Source organism: Pleurodeles waltl, chromosome 1_2, assembly GCF_031143425.1.
Source record: "Pleurodeles waltl isolate 20211129_DDA chromosome 1_2, aPleWal1.hap1.20221129, whole genome shotgun sequence".
In the NCBI taxonomy this organism is placed as follows: domain Eukaryota; kingdom Metazoa; phylum Chordata; class Amphibia; order Caudata; family Salamandridae; genus Pleurodeles; species Pleurodeles waltl.
In genome coordinates, this window is record NC_090437.1 from 777002342 (window position 1) to 777018546 (window position 16205).

Genomic DNA, 16205 nt, shown 5'->3' on the forward strand with positions numbered 1-16205 from the left:
GCCAAGAGTATATGAGCGCCTTTCCAGATGATCTGTGGAGGAGTTGGGTATAATAGGGATCCCAATTTTACTGTTCTCATGATTTCCTGAACCCTGTCCTCTGTCAGTTTAGGAATCATGTTAAATGGAGTAACGTTTATAGCAGATTTCAAAATTTGAGTTTGATGAAATCCATCTTCTCGACTGGCCAGTAGGGAACTATAGATGTTTAGTACTTTTTCCTAAAGAAAAGGCAGACAATTCAATGCATCTATCTGTTGTTGATGATAAAGGAATTGTGCATAATTTATCTTATTTCAAGATCTTCACAATTTTAAATAATTCTCTTGAGGGGTTTGAGGCCTTTAAAATGATTTCTTCAAAATATTTTGCTTGGGACTTTTTAGTTTTTTTTTATAGTATGTTATTGCTGTTTTATAGTTCAGCTTCAGCTGGGGCCAGTATGACTCTCTCTATGTTCTTTCAAATGTTTTACAGAGTTTCTTCAGGGCTGCCAAATTGGGGTTAAACCAAGGTGTAGTTTTAGTTTGCTCTTTATCTTTGAAAACAGTCATTGGAATGCAAATATCCAAAGTGCATGTGATCCAGTCTGCCCAACTATTATAGTTGTTGTCTCGTTTTATGCCCTCTTTTAGCAGGAATTGTGATCTTAATAACATTTCCTCCCAATTTATTTCTGCCAGCTTTCCCCGTTTCCATCCAGTTTTCAGCAGGGGTTTAGTCATCATTATTCCTGGCACTTTTTTAAGGAGAATAAGCCCAAGTGGTTGTCTGTCCAAGGCTGTGGCATTATCATATTTATATGACGTTTTAGATTATTGCAAAAAATTGAGTCCAGCAGATGGCATTTTTCGTGTGTAGGGGCCCCAATTTTTAAAGTCAGTTGTAAGGCTTCAAGATCTTGTCTTACCCTAGTTGCTGATACGTTATTTTGATCCTAAAACTATAAAAAAATATATATAAATATTCATGGGATTAGATGCTAATGCATCAGGTAGTGCTTTTATAAATTCTGTACTGGGGCGTAGGGGTCTGAAAATTAGTAGCCCTGAAAAAGTACAGGTACTGGATAGACTCATATTAAAATGAAAATGTTCACAATCTGGGATTTCAGGGGGTGATTTAGAGGACCACAGTTTCTCTTTCAGTACTATTGCAATCCCCCCACCCTTCTTTCTAGCTCTGTCTTGTTGGTAATATAGGGCCAGATGTAGCAAAGGGTTTTTCCCATTCTGTGTCAATGGGAAAATGTGTTCGTACATATGGCCCATAATACCCTGGAGGAAGTGCCATTTGAATATCAACGGCTGCACTATCCTTCAGCTAGGTTTCTGTAACAAATAAGATATCTAATTTCTCTTCCTCCCTGACCTCTAGTATATCTTCTTTAGTGTTCTCCATCTCCTTACCTATCTCTGTAGCTCTCTTCTTGGGGGTAAGTTGTTTATTGCAAGTGAAACCGCAGCAAGGACATAATCTCTCTTCCTTCATAAAGTCTAAAGGCATACATTGTTGAATCTTAGCTCTTTGTCTTAGGGATAGACACTGTTGGGCGGTATATACCCTCAAATTAATGGTGTTTTTAGCAGCATGTCTGGCCCCTGGTCCCATTCAGGCGTGGACGGGCACAGACGGACTTGCCTTTAGCACACCTTTGGTGCACCATCTGCGCTCCCACATCCCTTAAATGGCCTGGTTCTGCACCACTAGTGTGCCGCCCCTCGCGGCTACTCTATGACCCTAGTAGTACATTTAGAGAGTGTCTCCAACTCTATGCTCCCTGCTCTCGGGTCTCTAATCCTTTTAACTTTAAAAACGTTATGGTTAGCGTGAACAGCGATTAAAACAATATCTACATTTAAAATGTAACAGTGCTGGCCATAAACATATTTAACACGTCTCTAGTAGCAAATAAATTGATAAAAACAGTCTGACTGGAGGTGGGTTGGTGGCAAAAGGTTAGGGGGGAAATCATGCCAAGGATGCCAGGTCGAACAGCTAGGTAACAGAAAAGTTGACTGTTAAATGATAATATCATAATTTGAAACGTTGAGAAAAAGTTTTACTTTACTTCTCTAAGTGCAGCAACCATGTACATCTGCCCTTCTCTTTTTTTAGAAACACTTACTTTGTATTGCCATTTGCCTCAACATCTTATGTTTTCTTTAAACATTACTCAACGTAAGATGAAACCAACTGTACTAACACATTTTAATTTATTGCGACCTATAGTACATGACATAACAACATGGGCCCCAACGCAACAAAGGAAACCGAACCCCCACCCCATGATTAGTAGTTAAAAGCAAACAGCCAAAAACTGGTGCCAAGTGGGCCACTCATGCCCCTGGTGCCACCACACCAGCTGTACTAGCCCCTGATTGGTGATCGTGTAAAGTAGTACTGTCCAAACTCATGCCAGAGGCGCATCATAGTTTCCGATCTGTTTGACCAATTGGCAACTCCACATGCATATACATAGCCCCATGTACATGTGTGTTAAAGTGCAATGCACTGGCATCAAGGAGGATACTTGGCACTATAGAAAACTCATGTTCTAGAAAAAGGTAAAGCAAATACAGTAATACATTTGTAAGAAGTACAGCAACCAAGTAAAAAGTAATATGATGTATGCAGGTTTGTGTTCGTTGTGTGTGTGAAGGTGTTTATCGACAATTGTAAATTACAAGGTGACAATTAGACGTTGGTCATTGTTAGAGCAAGTATGTTCTGCCTTTCTACAGTGAGGACAAACACCTGCTTGCTTTTTGCCCGCTCAGTTCACTCACCATTGCTTAGCTACATATATAGAAATCATAAACACTTTCCTCTCTAGAATACACACTGACGTGCGGCCTTGTCAATACTTACAACAGGCAAACTGCTCCAAGCCCTCAAATTAAATTAGCACTGCTTTTCAAAATAGGACGGCATGGAATATGATGCACACACAGATGTTAATTGGTTATTCGGTCTCACAGAGGTTTGAGAAGCACAGGCTGAGTGAACTAAAAGGTTTACCCTTCATAATGGTATAATGTGTATGACCCGGGGCAATGCACCTTTAATTCTAATAATATCAAATAGGAAAAAGGAGTTGTATGCCAAGGCTAAAAGCTGTGAAATGTTGTTCAGGTCCTTAGGCCACTGATCACTCAGTTCGAAAATGTTTAATCACACTAAAATCTTGGCACCTTTTCGTTTATGATAATAGAACACAAAAAGAAGCTTACTTTAAGACATGGCTGTCAGGTGCCAATATAAAATGTTCGTGGGCGTGTAATCTTAAATTTCGGTTGCTGTTGATAGTCTGTTCGGGTTGTTAGCTGGTGATATGCAGTTTATCAGTAAACAGATTGTCTGTGAGTATTCTTAATTTGTAGGTTTGCAACCCCGAATGTGGTGACATTCTAATCAGTTAAATATTCGGGTAATTCCAAGTTCTATAAATTCTGAAATTGTTTTCTACTTTGAGGTCTGGGTAATTTGATCATTAAATCAGCCTTTCAAAGTGCCTATATTGAAAAAACTTTAGTTTATGGCCCTGAGGAATTTCTTGAATCTCCAAAAAACATTTACCAGGCCCGGCAAAACTAATAAGCAATGACAAAACCAATAAATTGGCTTCTAACTTTTAATTTTGACAATATTAATATGGTTTGTGAGTGTTTTTTGTATGAATGCACATGTTGTATGACAAATGTAGCCAAATTTGTATATATTTATTTATATAAATGCGCACTGTACTTCTAGATTCAGGAACATGGTTTAAGAGCAGACTCTAGTCAGATAAGCCAATAGCTGAAGTGGGCTGCTCCTGTGATGTATGCTGGGTGGAAGCAAAATGTGAATGACATTGAAACACACCAATGGGTGGAGAAAACTAACTGTAAACCCCTGTAACTGAATACACTATATATTTTATTATAAATAAAAGATCTTGTCCAAAACAGACCTAAAAAATGTTGGGCTAATGACTGCTCTTATGTAGTCAAATTGCTGCAATAGCTGTTTGAAGGATGTTTGAAGTTGTAAATTATGCCACTTGGCTAATTCAAATATTTGGTAGTGAATATTGCAAGCTTCACCATGCACGTTTCCAGAATGTTGGGAAAATTGGTCAATGGTCAGTTTTCTGAATACTTTAAAGCCAACTCCATACTTCAAGAATCGCAATCCATATTCTGTCCACAATACAGTACAGAATCAGCACTGCTATCACTTTCAGAACACACCACGGCAACCTTCGATTGGGGGTGTCTGCAGCCTTAATCTTGTTAGACCTGTTTGAGGCATTTGACAATCTCACACGCTATTTTGTTGCATAATTTCTTTAGTCTTAACATTTGTGGTTTCACATTAAAATTATTGTGTTCGTTTTCTCTCCAATTGTTCCCAGATAGTGACTCTGCCCTCTTTCTTTCAAATCTCCTCATTCTGCACTAAAATGTGGCATCCCCAAAAGTGTTTTGTTGAGCCCAACACTTTTTAATGTATGTATGGTACCAATGACTGCTCTGGTCTATTCCTTCAGGTTCAAGGTTTCTTGTATGCTGGCAACATACAGCTTGTTGTTTCCATTTCCGACAACGTCCCTGCTACTCAGCTTCCTTTGAAACAGTGCCTCATTTCTCAAAAAATTAACCAGATGAATGATAGCTGTCTTAAATTAAACTTTGAGCCACCAAAACTATCATCCTTCGTAAACGTATTACCATTTGGTTCTATTCTTGGTGGCCAACTTACCTTAGTTATCTTCTTACCCCTGCTAATGTGGTTACAAATTTAGGAGTCAAGTTCAACAACGATGCTTCTTTCAGTGTTCAGATTTCTGCTGTGCCTGTATGCTGCTTTTTCCTACTTAAAGAACCTAGGAAAATACTGGGAATACTTGCAGCAATGGCACACAAATATATAAATCTTGATCTTATCACCAGACTTGTCAATGTCGATGCCCTTTACTTGTAACTCCTTAAGTACCCAATCCACCGGTTGCAAGAAGGCCTGAACAGGGCAGCACACAGGGCAGCCAGCTCATTCTCAATCTTTCACATAGTCAGCATATCTCATCTCCTGTCAAGAAACATTGTGGGTTCCACATTTATAACAAAAGAAAATCAAAGTGGTCACTACGAACTATCACAAGTATGACAAGAGGGCCAAGTATACTTTAAAGAACTGATCCAACCCTTAGTGCCTGGTCACTCCCTTAGATCCAAAAGTGCATTGTTTGTTCACTCTCCAAGCTACCTATACACCCACAGGGGTGGCTGCTCTTTTGCCTTTTTGGCTGCTAAACTCTGTTACGAACTCCCTTGGAAGTTAGGAAAGGCATTGTCCGAAATCATCTTCTGAAAAAACTAAAGTCCTGTTTTTTCCATACCAACTAGATCTTCGTTCCAATCCGTGGCAAGTCTAGATGGTTGCAATTAGGAACAAGCATTTACAATGCAATGGGCCTCACAATTGCTCGAGTTAGAGCTATTAGCGTTGTAAGCTCCTAACTGTACTTTTCTTGCCACATAAACTGAAAATGAAAAGAAAAACAGTTTCACATAAGTGAGCCGACGGCCGTGAAGCAAACACACAAAAGGAAACAGAAGTTTGTTTGCAGTGAAACAAATCGTCAAAAGAGCAATTATCCAAGTTACTGGCAAAAGTGCAATTATCCTTGTAACCGGCAAAAGTGCAATTATCAATGTACAGGATCAATGTTATGCAAAGCGAGCGACTACTGCCCAGCGAGATCACGCTGCCTACGAAATAAAGTGAAAAAGTAGCCCAGAAACCATATGGAAAATATGGAGCCTCGTATGTTTTCAGTACTTGGCCGGTGCGCTCGAGGAGGTCTAAACACCGGAAAAGGCATGACATGTGCATGCCTTTCACTGATCAAATCAACCAAAGTGATGGGTGTAGTTACAAGCCCGTAGAGAGAGAACAACAGGGACAGAGCACTTTGCGCACTCGACCGTAAAAAGAAACTAACTTGCTTACTTAGTATCAGCAGCGAAAGTAGAAGGGGTATTTCCCCACTGTATCGCCAGCACTATGTTTATACCAACCATGGCGTGAAACTAGGATTTTGCTCAAGTTTGGTTTTGTGCGAGCCCATTCTGTAGTTTATAAGATATTTTTGTTACAAAAGTGTTAAGCTACTTGCAATTAGTGAACCGAGTCTGACTTTCGCACTTTTTTTTATGTTCAAGGAACTTTATTGAGTTAATTATAAAGGCATAGCATCAGATAACCTAGCAATGCATGGTAAGGATGAGCATTCAATACAGTGGTATTGTCGAAGGGGGTACAAGAATCATGAACAACGTGCATTCCTTCATACAATGCGTAATGCGGTGCATGTTCTATGACAGAGATAATGGTACCCTGTAGTCAAAGTTGTGTTACCTTATGGATACTGACGGCCAGAATGAGGGACACTCACATGGATATCTAGCATCCTGACAGGAGGAAAGAGTACTAAAATGGAGCATTTTCTACACTTCGATATTAGGAGATAATAATATAGATTTTGCATGCTCAAACAGTGTATCACCATTGAGTCAGTGAGAAAAGAACATACCTGAACTGGATAAGTGGGGAGGGAAGGTGAGTGAGTGAGTGAGTGAGTGAGATATCCAGTAAATGGTGGACTTTCGCAACTTTTGGCAATTTATCCACCGAGTATTCATTCATGTAGATCCTCAAATCCTCTAAAGAACCAACAAATGTTTTCAGTTGTAGGACAAATATCGAATTAAATGTATATGTTACAACCACACAACCCAGTTTATGATGTGACTTGGTGTACAGCCACAGGCCAAATTATAAGCTATGCTTAGAGGTCTGAACAAACAATACCTTAGTATCTAACGTTTGACTCATTTCCTTTACTTTATCATCACTAACATCACTTTTAATTCTGAAACTTCGGATACGTATTTTCTCTACATAAGCAAAACATTAATAACTGTGATAGGTGCCGTTTTTCTTGAAAAATATACCATTAACGAAATGTACAAACAAAGCTCCAGAGAACCACACATTGTAAGCAAAAACAAATATTGTTAAATTTCATCCGACAGTAAAGGCATTATATAGAAGCAAAAACACTCACATAATTTTTGACACGTTTTTAACTACCCATCAAAGAAAATAATTGATCATTATACTGTACTCTTTGTTCAGCTTCTTAATGTAAACTGCAGCGAAATTATGTTTTTGAAAATTACCAGGTTTCATTTTTCGAGGTTTCATTTGAAGTTCCTATTTTTTCCCTCACCATGGTTTCCAAAATACAGTACGTCGTTTTTCCCACCTTCTCAAGCAGCAAAGAAAACAGCAAAACGTTCTCTTTCCCATTTGTATTCAGCAATGAGTGGCAAATAGAGGTCTTTGTAAGTCTAATTAGTAAACCTTGCAAGTAAGAGATGAGTCTGTTAAGACTGCTTAGTCCCATATTGCAAGTGATCATATCTTCAAATTTACCATTTTTATTTTAGCATTTTGGTAATGTTAGAACGACTGTTGAACAATGGCATTTATAATGAGCCCTCCCTTCTTATAAGCGACAATTTCACATGTCGTCAAACCCCTACGCAGAGACCTTGACTGATGGACTTTCCACAGCTATGTATCGTTTGGCAATGTCAGTCATTTGTGAGGCCGGGCTCTTCATTACATGTTCAGCTTCTAATGAGTCTTGCGGATAGCTTTTCAGAAAATCCTTGAGTTTAGCGGCCTTCCATGTGTAAAACACAGCATATCTAATTCGTTTGTGAAGGTGAAAAACTATAAGCAATTGAAAGATCATTTATTTTTGCTTCCAGTGCCAGACCCTCTGTCAGTGATCAATCAGAGAGGAGCATCAGAGCCAAAACTACCATTTACGCTGTGAATGCACCGACACAACAGGTACACGGAAACACATCAAGCGAACCTGCTGACATACAAGCTCGGGATGCTTTGAATGCCCTCGATAGCACTGTATCACAAAGCTATCAAACACTTTGTTGTGAGATCCTTTGATGAATTATTAAAAGACAGATGTTTGAAGCTGAAGTGACAGGCTCTTTAAAAAAGATAAATATACATCTCCTGAAGTGGAAGTCATCGGTCGCATTCAAAAGATGGTGCTTGAAGAAGCGGGAAGCTCTAACCTTGCTCAACTGAAACAAAACCAAAAAAATAGCTGATGCAGCCCCAAGCTGTCAATAAAGAATATAACAAAACACAGTGATAAAACATGAGAATAGAATGCAACAGTAAAAGTACGATGTGGGGAAAGTACACCTTTTTGTGTGGCCACCACTCATTTTTTGCTCAACTTTATTGCTAGTTTTTAGCCTTTGAACACTGGGGAACTGCCATTCATTGTCCAGAGCATGAGTTTTGAGCCTTAAAACATGAAGACATTAGACAGTCCCTGATTGGCATGTTTGGCACTCACATAAGACCATATTACATAGTCAGAAAGTAAACCTATGGCATGGAAAGGTAATGTCACCTGTGGACTGCAGCACTTATTGTATCATCCACTAGTGTCACAGGGAAAACATTGCTTCAGGCCTTCCATTGAAGTCTGACTGCTGCAGTTTAAATTCACAGTGCGACTTGTTAAAATAACCCATTTTAATAGGTAAAAACCTCCCTTTTAAACATTAATAAGTTACCCCTCTGTAGGCCTTTTAACCTGCAAGATAGGGTACATGGGATTTAAAAGTGGGGCATGCAGTAAATAATATTAACATATCTCTACGGTGACAAAGTTCTGAAATGCTATTTTAACTGTGGAAGGCCTGGCTATCCTCTGCAAAAAATCAGATAGTTAAAAATGTTAAGGAAAATATACTTTTAATAAATTACCTTTTTCTTGCTTGACTGGATTTACATTAACTCTCCAACTTTTACCAGCATGTACTGGGGCTGAACAAAAGGTCAATGAGTTGTGAAATTCCTCCCAGGGTCTAAACAATAGTTCACTTTGATTGTCAGGTCAACCTGAATGGGCCAGGATAATTTCTTTGAGCTCAGAGAGCTTGTCTCCCCTCCCCTGTTGACAACACAGTGCCAGATCCTAAATGAAAAGTCTGTCTGAAGTACATATAAAGGTTTGGTGTACTTCTAAAGGTGCAAACAGGAGGCCAGAACATTTCTTGTGTAACCCATCTATAGGGCCAAGAGACCCTGTTTCCGTCTTTCCAGACCTCTGTCAGTAATGGTTCTAACATTTCTCCTTCTGATGATAGATAGAGCACACTCATTGGTTCCTTCAATGCAAATGTTTTGGACATGTTAACAATAAATCAAGGAAATTAAACTCCAGTTTTACTTTACAATTGCAGTTTACTTTGTGGGATTTGAATCTTTACCTTAATTAGGCCCTTTTGTAAGGCAAGGCTTAGTGTCATCTTTTATAGGGCTCACCTCAGATTGGAATCAGGCATAAACAGTAAGTCCCTGCTTATTCACAAATCCTGCTTATCAGCAGAGAACATTTTTAGTGATTGCTTACATTACATGTAGCGATAGTCAGAAAATACAATTAGGAGAGACCTTTCAGATTAATCTTGTATGCTTTATCTTCCTTGGCTGTGAAACAAAAGCCTCACAAGTAATATCTATTGAGTGGAATAAGGAGCAAAGAGCATCAGAGAATGAGTGAACCATTCTGCCTGGCTGTCTAGAATTTTCTTGCGGTAAGCTCTTGCAATTTAAGACTCCTTGGTTTGACATAATCTCAGAAAAAAACATAAAGTCATTAGCCCCAGGTGTGTGGGGCATAGGTTCTTTCTTAAAAGGGACTATATGCTGGTGGAATAGAGTCAATTTTTAATCTGCTTAGTATTTATCCTATGCTAAGAGTTTAGATGATTTAGACATTTCACATTTTAACACATTCGTATTATGTTTTTAATTGATGTATTTATGTGTTTTATGGTCATCTTTAATATAACCGAATAAGGAGTTTATACTAAGTCATTAGACACGCTTAAAAAAAAAGTAGCCAAACTCCAAGAGAGAGCTTCTGCTACACATCATTTTAGAGGGGCCATTTTTCTAACAGCTCCCCTTGACTTTAGTGAAATTAAATTGAGTCTTTAGGATGGTTGCAGCAAAACCACATAGAGCAAGAGAGGTGATTTTGCATTAGAGGCACTCTTCATGGATGTCACATCCTGATATTGCATTGAAACCTAAGGCCTGATTGGATTAGGAATGGAAGTCTACAGGCCCAAACAGTCTTTGAATAAAGTCCATAAAGATAGCACTCTAATAGTTGTAGCACTGCACTATCAGTAATGAGTTAAACACATTTTTCTATGGAAAATAAGGGTGTCCTAAACAACTATCTGATTTTGGGGGCACTAAGAGGTAACTTGTTTGTTCTACAAAATATGGCAAAACAATCCTGTTGATACTTCAGACCTTTTGCATTGTTTTTCATGACAATGAAAATCTCATCTAATGAAGGTATGTCACCAGTTTGTTTTGCTTTTTAGACACATGAGCATTTATTATTTGAGTACAGTATTACACAGGGGTTGTACAAGCCACTGCTTCATGGGTTGTACAAGCCACTGCTTCATGTTCTAGAATCTCCTGTTATATTTTCCCATTGACTATTACGTATGGTGTTTTTGTCAGCGATAAATTACATTAGGAGGAGCAAAGTATAATAAAAGGCAATAGGGTGATTTTCTGCATTAGTGCTATCCTAAGGAAGAAAATCACTGTAGTGCTAGTAGTTTCAAGTGCTGATCAGGGCATGAGATTGTAGTTTCAGAAGCACTTTGGGCATCCAATAGAAACCTTCACTATATTTGATGTTGCAGAAAATGCATGTGAATTTTCCACAGCCATATCTCACAGTGCTAGATAGAGCTTACCACATGTGATACAGGGCACACACAAAAATGAGGAATATTTAGGGATTGTTTAGCTTGCCCTCTTCAAACTACCTTGCTGGCCCCACTGCACTACATTTCAAACCTAGTAAAAGGAAGAACAAAGCATTCATGCTTACCTGATGTAGGAAATCCAGTTAGAATAGTCCTAACCTCACCCTGAGCTTGTGTCAGTTTTGCCTGAAGATAACCTCCTAACGTGACCCTCAAGACGTGTGTAGAGCTGAGAGGTGCTGGATAAGAAGAAGCCTTTCCCACTCAATGATGTTGCAGTTCACAGAAGTACATGCAGTAGGGACTACCTGCTTTGAGGTCACCAGATTACATCTCGTAGTTGCCATACTGGCTCCAGTGTCTCTGAGAGCCTCCACCCTCTGAGCAGAGATGGTGACCCACTGCTTGTATTTCTTAGTATTACTAGGCATGGGAGTCGTTGGCACCATCTCTCTGTCACCCAGGGACACTAAGGTAGCCTCCAAACTACCCCCATGCTATTCTGGGCAATCACCTCCCTGAGCGATACACTATCCATCCCAGGTGTCTGCCCACAAGTGAGGGGCTTTGTCTACTTGGGACCCTTGACATCACCCTTGTAGTGCACAATCTGCTGGCACTCATATCACTTAGGGGGTGCCATTCCTTAGGACTTATCAAGAAAGCCAATTAGAGGGTGCCTTCCCTGAGGACCTATTATTAGGAACCATTTCTTCTTCTGATCTGACCTTAAAACTAATTTGGGGACCTTTGGAGAACTTGTTTTTATGTTTGTCTCCACCCTCGTTTTCTGTCGGGGACCCTGTCCACCATTGTGGTGATCTCCCCAGATACCTTCTTGTAGACCCTTTTGCTGAGCCAGCGATCTACCACCACATCACACTATCTGGGGTCAGTGAGCTTACTGTAAATTAATTTTTGGAGCAGCTCTGGAAAGCAATTACTGAACATGTGCTGTCTTGCAAACATATCATGCAGCCTTTTACAATCATTAACCTCACTGTCCTTCATCAAACCAGTGCCTTGCAAATGGATTCCACAAAATCCTCCAACTGAGAAACTGGGTTACTAGTTTAGGGAGGGTGAAACCCTACTCAAGCAGCAACCACAAACCTTGTCAAGGTGAGGCACAAGCAAACTCCAAATTAACCTGTGCTCAACCTTCTGGTATCTTGGCCGAGAGCAGTCAGGCTTAACTTAAAGGCAATGTGTAAAGTATTTATGCAGCACTTCATACAGTAATGAAGTAAAATCACAAGAAGAATCCCACATCAATTTAGATATAACGAGCAAAATTTCTTAAATAAATCACATTAAATTTATAAAAATACAGGCATTAGTACCAGAGGTGTGCATTTGTTAAGTTCTAAGTGAAAATAATGCTGAAAAGCTTAAAACACCACTTGCGGTCACCTGGTCACGCAAGATCAGAAGAAAAACACAAGTTGAGGCCGACTATGATGGAATGTGGGTTAGATATAGGGACCAGGTTAGTCCCACTGAAGAGTTACCTTCTCAGTTCAGCTCAAATAGTCCCATTTATGGTGGAAGGGAGCCAAGAAGAGCCGGGAAGCTTTGCACATGGTTGTCGATGTAGTGCAAAGAGCAAGCAGGCTGTAGTGAGAAGACCCTGCTGTCATCACAAAAAGTCAGGCTGCAGCTTTGAGGGGGCACTCCCTGTGACCGCTTCACACTGTAGAGGGAAGGGTCAGGGTCAGGCTCACAGAACTTTCCTCTGGTGGGTTCGGCAAGTGACAATGTTTTGGTACCAATGGGCCCGTTCACAGTTGTGGAGAGCCTAAAAACTTCAATTCACCTTCTCTGAGACCACACGGGTTGAGGACCTGAGGGGCTCCACATAGGGGGTTAAGGGCTTGCTCCAGCTGGATCCTGGTGCTGGTTCAGGTGGTTGGGAGCTGTTATGTCCCTGTGACTCTGAACAGAAAGCCAGCAGACTAGCCACTGGAGTCACTCTGGGAGTCCTGGGTTCAGGTGGAGGTCCAAATCTCCCTGACTCAGGCAGGAGGGCAGCAATTTAGCAAGGCAGCAGAGTGGCAGTCTTTTCAGCAGCACAGGAGTCCCGCTTGGCAGAGTATTCACAGGTCCATGCGTGTACTGAAGAGTTAGTGTCTGAGGTCCAATATTTATGACAGGTGCCTCTTGAAGGGCACTGGTTTCCTGACTCCCCTGCTCTAGCTCAAGACTAACTACAGAGGCTTTGCAGCCCTTTGTATGGAAGCTAGACACAGCCTATTCAAGTGTAAGTAGGGCCCCACTCCACCTTCCCATCCTGCCTGTGATGGCCCAGCCAGGCACATCTACGCTCGCTATTGTGTGTAGCTGTTTAGGAGGAATACAGAAAGTCTAACTGCCAACTGTACCCATGCCAATAGGCCTAGTTATAAACCTGAATTTGTACATGTCTGTGCTTTTAGGCATTGCCTCTATAAATTCACACCTACTATCGTTGTCAATACTTGTTTTGTTGCAAGTCACTAGAATGGGTGCCATTATGTTTGCCATTATGTTTGTATCTGTAAACATACATGTGAACAGCTGTAGATGAATCACTATTAATTCCTGGCTAGCATGTTAAAAGGCCCTGCTAAAATGGAAAACAAAACAAAATGGATTGTTTTCTGTGTAGAATGCATATATGAAATGAAGAAAATAAATATGTGATAATTCAGTGTAGGTTTGAGATGTAAAATAGTCCCTCATATCTAATAATGCAAGCACTACATAGGATATAGAAAGACACACCAATCAGCAGGTAGCATGAGGTAAGAGATAGTACTCCTCTGGAAAATGTCAACTTCCAGTATGTTAGAAAATGGATTTCTGGATTGCAGAACTATGCACCCTGTCCAAACAGTTACCACAATCCTAGTCAGGGTAAGTCAAAAACACACACTAGGTTATCCTGAACTCAACTTATAGAAACTTGGCACAAAGCAGTCAGGCTTAACTTAAGTGGAAATGTGTTAAGTATTTGTGAAACACTTAAAATATTAAAATAGTGAAAACACTGCACAAAAATATACCACAACTGGTTATAAATATAGAACTCAATTTAACACCCAATACAAGAGCAAAATAGCAAAAATCCAATAAGTAGAACTTGAGTTATTAATTTTCAAATACTAAACAGTAGAATAGCAGTTAAAAGCACTAAGGCCCTCATTTTGACCCTGTGCAATCTCACCGATAGGCTGGCGGTGAAGACCGCCACATAATGAGCCTGGCAGGTTGGCCTCTGCCAACCCACCACATCCCAGCCAGTACCGCTAGTGTTGGACCCGCCTGTCCATTGAAGACCGCCGGCGGTATTTGGAGCCGGCTTTCCACCAGGGTTTCTGCAGCAATACCACCAACATGAAAACCCTGGCGAATAGGCTACCGGTGACAGGAATTTGTTTTCCTGTCACCAGCACATGACTCCCCAGCCCCTCTGCAAGCCCAATACCCTCCACCCCCTCTATACCAGAACTCCCCACCCCTTACCAGAACAGCATCCTCCTCCCCCACACCTCCTTCTAGTACAGGGCCTCCCACCCTCTCTTCTAGTACAGCAACCCCTATCCCCTTTCTAGTACAGTGCCCCCACCCTACCTTCTAGTACAGCACCCCCTGCATACATGCACAAAGACACCCACACGCACCCCTCATACAATCATACACGCACCCCACATACACTCATTCACGCACCCCACATACATTCATTCACGCACCCCGCATACACTCTTTCACCAACACTGATACACACATTCACTCACAAGCATCCATACACGCATACACTACATGCACAAGCATCCATACATGCACTCACCTCAATATTCATACATGCACTCACTTCAACATTTATACACGCATTCAACCATGCATACACATATACATTCACACAAGCATACACACACGCAGACAACATCCACTCTCACACACACACACACACACACATAACACCCCCCACCCCACCACCCCCGTTCCCTGTCGGACGCCCGACTTACCTTGCCTGGTGAGGAGGTCGTCCAGCCAGGAACGAGAACAGGCGCTTCCACTGCTGGCAGCACCCCACCATCAGGACACCACCAAGCTGTATTACTGCTCGTAATACAGCTGGTGGAGTCCTTTTGGCGGGGCGGGGCCAGTGGTGGAACCGCCCATGTGCCTCCGACTGCCAGATTTCTGCCAAAATGTGGTCTTCTGGTGCCTGCGGCTTTGGCTGTTTGGCAAAAAGACTGCCAAAGTCAAAATGAGGGCCTAAGTGCCTACTTGGGATATCTGGTTGTGCTGGACCTGGAGTTCAGGCTGACCATGATGGAGAGGCCGCCGGCTACAGGGACTGAGTGAGACCAGTTGAAAACAGTACTTTAATCATGGTTGCATCAATGGAGATGAGGGGAGCAGAGAGGGTGATGCTCCAGTGTCGATCACGCAGCAGAGGAGCTGCATCAATTTTCCTCTAATAGTTGAGGAGATATGTTGATTTTCCCCATGCAGCAGCAGCAATGCAGCGACACCAGCGTGCGATGGTTGTGAAGGCGAAGCTACGGAGTCGATCCCTGTAGCAGAGGGGATGCATCGATTTTCTCCATGCAGCAGTGGTGATGTGGTGGCTTTGAGGTTCAGCGGTTCCAAAGATGATGCACCGGTTCTGCACCAGTTCTGGCCTTGCAGCAGCGGTGATGTGTCAGAGTTTATTTCCACAGTAGAGGCGATGCCCCAGTTCTGATCCATGCGACGAGAGTGATGAGCTGGTTCTATCCCTCGCAACAGCAATGATTCATCAGTTCTGACTGGAGAGTACTTTATATCCACTTCTAAGAGCCCAGGGCTGGATAGGAACCACTTGGAAGGGCAAGACTCACAGTTCGCAGAGTACAGGTGCTATAGCAGGTGAGTAAGAAGTCCTTTGTGTCCTTTGGAATTCAGATTTACAAAGACGCAGTCACAACACACCATCAGTGCATCAGAGCCTCCAAGAAAGCTGCCATTCAAAAACACAGCAGCACCAACACACACAACAGCAAGGAGCTATTCACCATATTCAAGGAATTCACAAACTTCAGAACAGACACCTCAGACATCCCCCCTCTCAAGACCTCTGCGACAACTTCGCCACCTTTTTCCACCGGAAAATTTAGGACATTTACGAAGGATCCAAGCACCAAAACCCACCTCTATGGCCCACCAGCATCACCATGGACCCCACTACACACCAGAACCTGAACTATGGGACTCCTATCTCTTCAGAAGACACCCGGAAGCTGATGAACGCCATCCATTCAGGGGCACCCTTGGACCCGT

General features: G+C 41.5%; 1 protein-coding gene across 2 annotated transcripts in view; it reads right to left on the reverse strand.

Annotated features, from left to right (window-relative positions):
• MARCHF1 (membrane associated ring-CH-type finger 1) overlaps positions 1 to 16205 on the reverse strand; it is a 1558735-nt gene that overhangs the window by 1080779 nt on the left and 461751 nt on the right. The gene's annotated exons all lie outside the window — the stretch shown is intronic.